We start from the raw sequence: 12,036 nt of genomic DNA on the forward strand, positions 1-12,036 counted from the left end.
TATCATCCTTTTCCCTTGAAGCAGAGTCAAAAGCTGCTTGAAAAAAAAAAAAGGAGACTCCTAGGGCAAGGCATAACCACTGTTTTATACAACACGGAGTAGCTTAGAGTCCAGCCTAGCCTGATTTCATCAGGGTCTCAGAAAACAACACCGGCTGAGAGAGTGAAGTCAGAATGCCTGGGCTCCCCTGCACATGTCCCACTCATTTTGTGAGTTTTATTCTTGTGTGTGTTGTTGTTGGCGGGGGTCCAACCCAGGGTTTCATCCGTTCTAGACTATCATCAATCCTGAGCTAAGCCCCAGCCTTAGTTTTGTGATTCTTATCTGTAAAAATAGGGACAACGGCAGCCTACATCTTACTGCCTCCCCGAGGCTTAAATGAGCTAATACGTGCTAGCCCTTTAAGACAAAGCCTGGCGCATAAGCCACACGTGCCAGTGCTTGTGTTACCTGCGCTTCTTATCTGGGGTGCAGCCATCTCTGGGCACATCCTTAACATCCTTCCCACACCATAAAGTAAATTCCCTTCAGAAGTTCCCTGAAAGAAGGTTTCCCTCAGATTATCATTCCTGTGTGTCTTACTGGCAAGATAAAACTCGTTCCTTACTCCTTCTGGGGCAGATGAAAGGGGGCGTGACGCATTAGAGCGGGCTAGCGAGCTGCCGCGTCTCATTGTCAGAGTGGGATAGGTGCAAATTGCCGACCCCTTCTTACACATTCGCTTACCTAAGCAGAAAGGAAACGGAGTGCAGTGAGAGGAGGAAGAAGATAAAGGGGGGAATATGGGTGAACGCAGGGGCAAGACCAAGCAGATTGATTTTATGAGGAACCAGAACCAGGAACTGGAACTGTGAAAATAGATCCAGACTCCCACTCTTTCTCATTGTCCCCTTCATCAACAGCCGGGCCCTGGCAGCCTGGCTGCTGCTGCTGCAGCTGGTCTGACCTGTGGGACATCCTCTTGGCTTCTCCCCTTCCCCAGCCCTGGCACCCACATTAACACAGTGACAGAGTGATCTTTTGTTTGAATTGATTCTTTTTGGTTCTTCAGACAGGCTCTTATCTTTGTTGCCTTGTCATAGCCCAGGCTGGGCTCAAACCCTCAACTTTCTATCTTCCTGACCCAGCTTCCCGAGTACGAGAATTACAGGTCTGAGCCCGCGCGCGCGCCCTGCTCACAGTGATCTAAAAATGCTGTGATCCTCTGCTATGTTCCTGTACAAAACCCCTCGGGGATTTCTCAGGGGACCCCCGAATCTTTCCAGATTCCTCACCAAACCTCACGGAGATCTGCTTGCTGCCGAGTTTCCTCCCTCCCTCATTTCCTCCCTCCCTTCCTCTATCCATCAGTCCCTCCCTCCCTTTTCCACTCAAAGGTTGAGGCTCCTTTCTTGCAGTTTGTGAATATAGAACCTCATTCCATCTCAGGGATGTTATCATCCTCTCTGCCCCAGGAATGCTCTTAATTACTCAGGAAAGCCACACCTCAACACACAGCTGAAAACCCCTCTGCTACTGGAAAACAAAAGGCAGACTGGGCATTCTTCCTAATGCCAAGCCAGCTCACCTCATCATGGTGTATTGAATAAGATAAACAAATGCTTCCTTCTAACAAAGAAAGTACTGACCTTTCAACCACCTGTCTCCTCACTCTGTCTTTTATTTTTTTAATTTTTAATTTTTTAAAGATTTATTTATTTATTTATTAAGCATACAATGTACTACTGGCAAGGAAGGCACCAGGTCTCATTACAGATGGTTGTGAGCCACCATGTGGTTGCTGGGAATTGAACTCGGGACCTCTGGAGGAGCAGCCAGTGCTCTTACCCTCTGAGCCATCTCTCCAGCCCCTCACTCTGTCTTTTAAAACATTTATGGCAGTTCTTATTTCCTGAAATAATTATAGTAATAATTTGCCTAGGGCTGGAGAGATGGTTCAGGGGTTAAGAGCACTGGCTGCTCTTCCTGAGGTCCTGAGTTCAATTCCCAGCAACCACATGGTGGCTCACAACCATCTGTAATGAGATCTGATACTCTCTTCTGGCCTGCAGGTGTACATGCAGAGCACCTATACATAAAATAAAAATAAATTAAATTAAATTTTCTTGGGTGGTGGTGGTGCTTGGCTTTAATTCCAGCACTTGGGAGGCAGAGGCAGGCAGATCTCTGTGAGTTTGAGTCCATCCTGGTCTACAAGAGCTAGTTCTAGGACAGTATCCAAAGCTACAGAGAAACCCTGTCTCAAAAAACTTCTGATAATTCTCCTGCTTTGCCCCCCAAATCCTGGGATTACAGACACACACCACCACACCTGTCTTGCAATTGTGACTTCTCTTTTCCTCTTTAGTGCCCTTTTCCCTGCTAGACTGTAGGTTTCATGAGAACAGGGGTTCATATCTTTTATGCACTGCTCTGTCTTGATCTTGCACAGGAGAAGATATGCAATACATTTGTTGAATGAATGGGACGTGCTTTAGGATCTGCTCTGTTTGTCTCCTAAAAGCTTGTGACCTGGAGGCCTGGTCTCCAGTGTGCTGAGTGTAAGAGCTGGGAATGTTTTAGAGGAAGGGTCTAATGAGAGCTGTTTGGGTCACTGGGGACACGGCCCTGTGTAGAGGGAAGTTTCTGTGCCACCCAGTCCTGCAGCCATTCAGTCCCAAAGAAACACATAGAGACTTATATTAATTATAAACTATTTGATCTACTAGCTCGGGCTTTTTGTTTGTTTGCTTTTTGAGACAGGGTTTCTCTGTAGCTCTGGACCCTGTCCTAGAACTAGCTTTTGTAGACCAGGTTGACCTCAAACTCACAGAGATCTACCTGCCTCTGCCTCCCGAGTGCTGGGATTAAAGGAATGCACCACTACCACCCAGTTTAGTTTAGGCTTATTATTAACTAGCTCTTACAACTTAAATTAACCCATAATTCTTATCGATGTTTAGCCACGTGGCTTGGTACCTTTTCTCAGTAAGGCATTCTCATCTTGCTCCCTCTGCTTCTGGATGATGACTGAGTCTTTCCTTTCCTCTTCCCAGAATTCTCCTAGTCTGGTTGCCCTGCCTATACTTCCTGCCTGGCTACTGGCCAATCAGCATTTTATTAAACCAATACGAGTGACAAATCTTTACAGTGTACAAGAGCATTATTCCTTAGCATTTCTGCTTTATTTCTTTTCAAAACAAGAGCTCTAAATCTAATCTCCTTTGTTTAGTTTTTTTCTGACCATTATTCATAACAACTTGTAACCAACACTCTAAACAAAGACAAACATCCATAATCCTTGGGAATGTGGGCATAGTTTTCTAGGCTAGTTCCTGCTGATTTGGGGCACTGATAATCTTATGGGAACCCCCCAAAAATTTAGGATTATGGTCAAGTCCCGACTGAAGTATTCTGTGAGGCTGGATCATCTCAGCCAGCAGTCTTGAAGCAACAGAGGTGCTCTGAAACTTTGGGTTGTCTGGACCATCGGTTCCCATTGGAGAATTTTTAGGTCTTCCTTGATCAAACCTTATTTTTCTTAACCCAGAACGAATCCACAGTCTTTCATTTCCTATGAAAACAAAAGTAAAACCTCTTATCCAAAGTAACCTATCTTTTGACTTAAGTTTTGAAGTCAAGGCATTTTCAAAATATATAGGTTGGATTAATCCAGCAGCATTTATAATCAAATGTCTTTTAGCAGCTGTTGCTCCTTCCTCAGCAGTCAAACAATTCAAAGACAACACAATAACATACAGTACCTAGACTCTCTGTGTATTTTCCATGTTTACATGGCTTATTTTTCTTACTCTATTTCTTTTCTAAAAACTTTCTCTATCCTTATTTTCTGTCCCAAGCCAATGTATAGTTTTAAACACGCTGTAAACCGTTTAGAGGGGATTTTTTTGGTTGAATTTGTCTTTATTATATAATCTCCATCTTTTTGTGACCACAAGTTTTTAATCTGCTAAGCAGCGTGGCTAGGGATTAAAGCAGTTTTGGCAGCTGGCTCCACCCATTCCTTAGCTTCCTAAGAGTCTAGCTTCATAGTGGAGGTATTGGTGGGAGCTGCATTTATTGCCACAATTCTATGGAGTTTCTAGGTCCATGCCATCACCAAGAAACCTGATGCCAGCTTCTCATTTAAGTGTTTGGTGGCAGAGCCTCTTAAAAGAGCTGAGAGGTTTTTGCCACTAACACTGAGTCAAGAAGCCTCTCTTAAAGGAGGCTCACCTTTGCTTGCCTCTAGCAGAGTCTACTCAAGAAAATACTGCTACCAAGAAGCCATGCTTAACTTATTCTTTTGTGTCTAGAATTCCTTCCTAAGTTTTCTCATGTTTCATGTGAATGTAGTTGCTAAACATTGGGTGCCATTTGTACAGAGAAGTTTCTGTCCTGCCCCATCCCACAGCCATTTAGTTCCAAAGAAACACACAGAGTCTTATATTAATTATAAACTATTTGATCTATTAGCTCAGGCTTATTATTGACTAGCTCTTACAACTTAAATTAACCCACAATTCTTATCTATTTTTAGCCACGTGGCTTGGTACCTTTTCTCAGTAAGGCATTCTCATCTTGCTCCCTCTGCTTCTGGATGATGACTGAGTCTTTCCTTTCCTCTTCCCAGAATTCTCCTAGTCTGGTCACCCTGCCTGCACTTCCTGCCTGGTTACTTCCAATTAGCATTTTATTAAACCAATGTGAATGATAAATCATTACAATGCACAAGAGCATTATCCCACAGGAAAAGATTGATATAGTTTTTATGGGATTCTGTTTGTTGTCTTTTTTAAAAGATTTGATTTATTTATTTAGTTGGTTTTTTTTTTCCAAGACAGAGTTTTTTTGTGCAGCTTTGGTGATTGTCCTGAAATTAGCTCTTATAGACCAGGCAAGCCTGGAACTCACAGACCTGCCTGCCTCTGACTCCTAGGTACTAGGATTAAAGGCATGTAGCACTACTACCTGGCTGATTTTTTTTTTTTGATTTTTCGCGACAGGGTTTCTCTGTGGTTTTGGAGCCTGTCCTGGAACTAGCTCTTGTAGACCAGGCTGGTCTTGAACTCACAGAGATCCGCCTGCCTCTGCCTCCAGAGTGCTGGGATTAAAGGCATGTGCCACCACCGCCCGGCTCCTGGCTGATTTTTTAAATCAGATTTATTCATTTTATTTTATGTGTAGTGCTTTGTCTGCCCATATTGATGTGTACCATGTGAATGCTTGGTACCTGTGGAGGGCAGAAGAGGGCAGTGGATCTCCTGGAACTGGAGTTAGAGATGGTTGAGAGCCATGTGGGTGCTGGAAATTGAACCCAGATGTTCTGCTAACGCAACAAGTACTCCTAACCCTTGAGCCATCTCTCAAGCCCCTCTTGTTGATTCTTGAGAGAATAAATTGCTATCAACGAGCAAGCCCAGTCTCTAGCTGAGCAGCGGTGGCATGCACCTTTAGTCCCAGACTCAGGAGGCAAAGTCAAGTAGATCTCTGTGGATCTGAGGCCATCCTGGTCTAGTAAGTTTGAGGGTAGCTAGGGCTACACAGAGAAACTCTGTCTCAAAAAATAACAATGATAAATAAATAGGTATAAGAATTAGTAAAAATGAGCTGGAGCAATGGCTCAGAGGTTACGAGCACTGGCTGTTCTTCCAGAGGTCCTGAGTTCAATTCCCAGCAACCACATGATGGCTCACAATCATTTGTAATGAGATCTTGTGCCCTCTTCTGGCATGTAGGCATACATGCAGATAGAACACTGTATGTATAATAATAAAAAAAAACTTGAGAACTAGTAAAATTAGTTCCATACATTATTGAATAATGATCATCTTTGATGTTTATCAACCAGGTCTGGGGATGTGGCTCAGTTGGCAGAGTGTGTGCCTAACACGCGTGGAGCCCTGGATGTGATTCCCAGTCTTCCATGTACCAGATATGGTGGTGAATGCCTGCAATCCCAGCACTATGGTGGTAAAGACTCGGGAGAACACAAATTCAAGGTTATACAATGAATTTGAGGCCAGTCTGAGCTACAGTGATCCTGTCTCTAAGATTAAAAACATGAAAAAGTAGGGGAAAGGGGAATCATATAAATCTCATCATGTGATTTCTCCCTCTTCCTCTCATCCTGAACTGGCTAAGTCAAGGGGAGCTTTTGCCGGAGGCTGATGGGCCAACTGATGTAGACTTCTGACCTTCCAACCTGTGGGCTAAATAATCTGTCTTTATAAATACTTACACTCAGAATTTCCTTCTGAAAGATTGATCTTATTTTTACACATGTGTGTGTATGAGCATGTGAACATGTGTGCAGATGCCCACGGAGGCTAAAAGAGGACACTGGGTTCTGTAGATCTGGAGTTATAGGCTGTTGTTAGTCACTTGAGCTGGGCACGGGGAACTGAATTTGGGTCCTCTGCAAGAGCAGCTAGTGCTCTTAACCCCAAAGCCACCTCTCCAGCCCCTGCTCAGATATTTTGTGATGACAAGAGAAAACGGATGAAGACCAAGATCCAAGGTAAAAATCTCTTGAGACCTGCACAGCCATGTGGCACAAAAGGCTGCCTCAGGTGTGTCATCTGCCAGCTCCCCTCGACCTGTTGACAATCCTGGAAAGTGAATTCTCGGTTTCTGGGGAGGAAAAATTAACTGGTCTGACTTGCTTGAGAATCTACTCTGGTATATTTAGCAATGGATGGAGACTTCTAGGGCCCACCTTTGTGGGAAAAAGAGCGTGGGTTGTTAGGATGCCCCCAATTTTGTACCACCTTGAGGGCAGGGCTTGGGTTTGGGCAATGGGGTTCAGTACTAGGTTTCAGTGGGCAGTTACATCTTGAGCAGGAGAGCTCAAACAGTATCCAGGGTATAAAAGAAATAAAAATAAACTACTATTTATTGCAGTATGTGTCAGGAATAATTCTTAAAATTTTCTAAGTTCCAATGCAATCTTAAAGTCTCAACTATCCAGTGATGCACGTCTCTTTGGCCCCATTTGACAGATGGGAAAATGGAGTGAGAGCCAATGATAGAGGTAGGATGAGAACAGGAATCGCAGTCTCAGGGGATAGCAAGAGTAGCTTTAGTTAGTTGAGTGCTTGCCTACCACACACAAAGCCTTGGGTTGATCCCTAAAACATCATAGACCAGATGTGGGTCCAGCACTCAGGAGGTAGAGGCAGGAGGATCTGAAGTTCATCATGAAAGAATACCCATGGAGGAAAGAGAGTCAACTCCAGCAAGCTGCTCTCTGACTTCCACATATGCTAACATAGGTGGGCACACAGAAGCACACTAAAGAAATAAATGTGATAAGAAATTTAATTCTCCTCTTCCAATGAGTAATAACTAAGTTTAGTAAAATAAAGCAATGTGTTCTGTAAGTGTAAAAATAGGAGAGCCTTGATTGCGACAGCCCTATGACCCTAGACTACACTTCCTTCTTCACCTCACGCACAGGATCTCCTACATGTTAAGCAAGTGCTCTGCACCCCCCAGCATATCTACTATCTTTTTTTAAAAAATAATTTCTTTCTTTATTTATTATGTACACACTGTTCTGCCTCCATGTATGCCTGCAGGCCAGAAGAGGACACCAGATGGCGTTATAGATTGGTCGTGAGCTGGGAATTGAACTCAGGACCTCTGGAAGAGCAGCCAGTGCTTTTAACCTCTGAGCCATCTCTCCGGCCCTACTATCTTTTTTTAAAAGTAGTTTTATTGATACACAGTTTGTAAAAAATAAAACTGACACATTAAAGCATACAGTTCAATGCATCCCAGAACAGCCACAGAGATGTAACCATCCCTGTCCTCAATGTACTCGCTTCATTTTTATAAATAAGATAACTCAGTGCTGGGAGAAGGCTCAGTCATTACAGTGTTCGCCATGTAATGTGAGGCCGTCCTTTTAGCCTTAGAAGGCAGAGATAAGATCCTCAGAGCAAGCTGGCTAGCAAGACTAACCACATCAGGGAATTCTGGGATTGATGGAGAGACCCTGCCTCAGTGAATAAAATGGAAGAGCGAAGATTAGGACATCAGCCCCGAGCCTCCACATGTATGACACATACCCGAACCCACATACCGAACATGGAAAAAAAAGATAACTCTTCCTCCCGAGAGGGGAAGTCATAGAGAAAGTGTTGCTGTGGCCCATTATCTCAACCAGTGTGACAATGCTTCTGGAAACTCCCACAGTGAATAAAACTGAGGTCTATGGCATGGCAGAGCTGATAACGGGAAGGAGGTTCGGGAGCTGAGAAAGTCCCCAGGATGGAAACAGTGACATCAAAGCTGAAAGTCCGGCTTTCCCTGCTTATGTAACCATCTCTTTTATTGCCTTGGCAACCTCCGGGGTGCTTTTGATTTATCCTCCCAGACTGAGCCAAGTGCCCCTCCAGTGTGTCTCCAGACATCCTTCATGGTCAGATCTGGACAGGGTCTCTCTCCCATGGCCTCTCTGCCCTAGGCTCTGTCCCACTTTGGGAGGCACAGAGCAGCCTTTCCTCTCACACTTCCCTCCTGTCCTCTCAGAGGACGACGTGAAACTAGGACTGTGGACCCTTGCCCTGCTGCAGTTCTTTTTTGGGGGGAGGGGGAGTTCAAGACAGGGTTTCTCTGTAACTTTGGAGCCTGTCCTGGAACTAGCTCTTGTAGACCAGGCTGGCCTCGAACTCACAGAGATCCACCTGTCTCTGCCTCCCGAGCGCTGGGATTAAAGGCGTGTGCCACCACTGCCTGGCCACCACCTGCAGTTCTTATGCACGTGTTCTTTACAGGAAGGCTTCATCCACTTTCAGGCTCTGTGCTTTTGACCCCAAATTCCAACAGTGGGCAGAGGGTCTGGGACAGGTCAACCCAGATCAGCATTCACAGACCCCAGGGATTGGTCTAAGGATGAGTCTGGGAGGCCCACCGAGGTATCTGTTACAAAGTTAAGAAACAAAGCCAGACAGTGGTGGTGCACGCTTTTAATCACAGCACTCAGGAGGCAGAGACAGGAGGATCTCTGTGAGTTCAAGGCCAGCCTGGTCTAACAGAACTAGTTTCAGGACAGCCAGGGCTACAAAGAGAAACCCTGTCTTAAAAACAAAACAAAACAAACAAGCAACAAACTCAAACAAACAAAAAGAACAAAGAACACTGACTGTTCAGTTCCCAGAACCTACCTGGTGGCTCACACTTTGTAACTCCAGTTCTAGGGGATATGGTGCCCTCTTCTGGTCTTTCCTGGCATCTGCATTCAGATGCACATACATACATATTTGACTTGGGTTTTCTGTATATCCCTGGCTATCCTGGCACTCACTCTGTAGACCAGGTTGATTTTGAACTCAGAGATCCACCTGCCTCTGCCTCCCAAGTGCTAGAATTAAAGGCGTGCACCACCACACCCAGCTACTTCAAAACTTCTTATTTATTTATTTATTTATTGTGTATACAATATTCTGTCTGTGTGTGTCTGCAGGCCAGAAGAGAGCACCAGACAAAGAGCAGGCAATGCTCTTAACCACTGAGCCATCTCTCCAGCCCCCAAAACTTCTTTTATTTTTAAAGTTATTTGTACATGTGTGTGTTTGTGTGAAGGTATGCCACATGTGTGTGGATGCATGTGGAGGCCAGAAGAGGGCGCTACAGGCGGTTGTGAACCACTTAATGTGGGTGCTGGGAACGGAGTCCAGGTCCTTGTCAAGGACAGCAGAAGCTGTCTCTCCAGCCCCAAAACATGTCGTTTTAGCAGATTATTTGGAGCTGAAGGCACTTGAGATACAGTAAACTCAGGAAAAGCCTGGTTCCCCCTTTTGCCCAAAAGCATCTCAAGAAAGTCTCTCTTAGGAGTCCGTCCTTGTACCAGGAAGAGAACAGGCTTATTTCTAGTCGTGGATAGCTGACACCAAAAGAGATCTGAGCAGATCAACCTAGTGTTCCATTAGTCTCTTCCCACTGAGATAATCGTGTCCTAATCATTATCCCACAATGTGATGTTCCTACTGCAGCCCCTCTGTCTTGTCACAGTCCTGGAGCTTATGAGTTGTACTAAAAAAAATAATAATAAAGTGGGCTGGAGGTATTTCCATAGCATCTCAGTACTTGGGGTACTGAGGCAGGAAGGTTGTGAATTGGAGGCCAGCCTGGACTACTTACAGAGACCTTGTCTCAAAAAAAGAATACAAAAATGAGGGCTGAGAATGTAGTTCAGTTTGCTGAGCGCTTGTCTAGCACACAAAAAGTCCTGGATTTGATCTCCAGCCCCAAATAAAATCTGGGATGATGGTGCACACTGTAATCCTAGCCCTCAGGAGGCAGAGCTGGAAGGATTTGAAGTTCAAAGTCATTCCTTGCTACATTTAGTGAGTTTGAGGCTAGTCTGGGATACATGAGATCCTGTCTCATAAAATAGATCAATCAATCAACCAAGTATATTAGTTTTTGGGTCTTATGACTCTCTCATGTATGTGTAAATAAACTTGAATTTTTTTTCCTTTTGCTTGTAAGTCATGTAAGTCAGGCTAGCCTTGAACTCCTGATCCCCTGCCTTATTACAGCTCTGTGCCTCCATGCCCAGTTCTCCTGTTTCTTTCATTGAAATTAATTTAATTTAATTCCTGTTGTTTAATTTAGGCTAATTCTTGGGCTAGCACAGGACCTAGGAAGGGAGAAGGAAGTTTTTCCTCTCCTACAGGAGCCTGCACAATCTGGTGCAAGAGTGAAATGTTTGCTTCCTGCCACCAAGCCCAGGAAGACAAGCAACTACGGACCTAACCCTCCCGAACCATGAGCCACAATAAGGTTTCCCTCCTCAGGTTGTTCCTGTCGGGTATTTGTCAAGTGATGCCAAAAGAATACCCTGGACCATCGGCAACTCTGGACCATCAGCAACCCTGGACCATCCGCAATCCTGGACTATTGGCAACCCTGGACTATCGGCAACCCGGACCATCTGACTATCTTAGGTCGGGATTCAGGACACACTGTCCTGCTTAGAGGCCTCGCTGGTCAGCAGGGAACCCAGTGCAATCTCCAGCATCCTCTAGGCTTCTGCATTCACCATAGCAGCCACAGTAGGTAGAGTCCTCTCTCTTAACCCGGAAACCGAATGAGGTTCGACTAGCGATGCTGGTTTCTAGGAATCTGTATCTCCCTTCTCCCCCCCCCCCCCCCCATATTTTCTTTTAGAACTTTTGACCCTGAGAGAAATTGCTGGAGAATATCTTGCCCCAGATGTTCAGTTCCTGCTTTGAGGACATCTAGTTTTGTGTACCCAGCACTCCTTCCTTTGGAGAACTTCCCTACCCCGCCCCATTTGATACCCACGAGGCTGCCAGTCACAGGATTTCATCTCTCTGGTGCTAGGACTTACTCAATCCTGGGTCAGCTAGGCTTTCTCTGAACGTTAGAGCCATGAGTAGAGACACTTGCAGGTGGGAGGCATTAGGAACTGAGTCATTTGATGGCTCTCCCCTAGGGCCAACACCACCACCATCAGGGTACTTGCTAGAAATACGCTACACTTGGTCCTATCCCTTTGTATAGGCTTGAGAATTATGGGACTGGGCCCCAGAAGTCCATTTGAACAACCCCTCCGCATGATTCTCTTATCCACTAAAAACTGCCCCGGGGAAACGGGTAGGAGTTTCTGTGATTGAGTTGCCTACCTGGATCTTGCCCTTGTCTCTGTTTTGGCTGTTGAGATTCCTCTTACCTTCCTTGTTCTGTAAGTCCAGTTCCAGGGGATCTGACTCCTTCCTAGCCTCCATGAGCACAGCAGGAGGTGCTCACATATCCTTGCAGAGAAGGACCTCCTATTTCAGACCCTGCCTCAAGGAATGTGCTCAGATCCTTCTGATCTCCTGCCATTCATTCCTCTCAATCTGCAGCATAGACCTAGCATGTCCTCTGCAGCACCTCAGTGTGTGTGTGTGTGTGTGTGTGTAGTGTGTGTAGTGTGTGTGTGTAGTGCGCGTGCGAATGTACTGTGCTGCAAACAGAAAGAACCAGGGCTTGGTGCATAGTAGGCAAATGCTATGAGATTTTTGTTTGGTTTTATTTTTTAAG

This window comes from Microtus pennsylvanicus, chromosome 13 (genome assembly GCF_037038515.1).
Source record: "Microtus pennsylvanicus isolate mMicPen1 chromosome 13, mMicPen1.hap1, whole genome shotgun sequence".
Lineage (NCBI taxonomy): Eukaryota > Metazoa > Chordata > Mammalia > Rodentia > Cricetidae > Microtus > Microtus pennsylvanicus.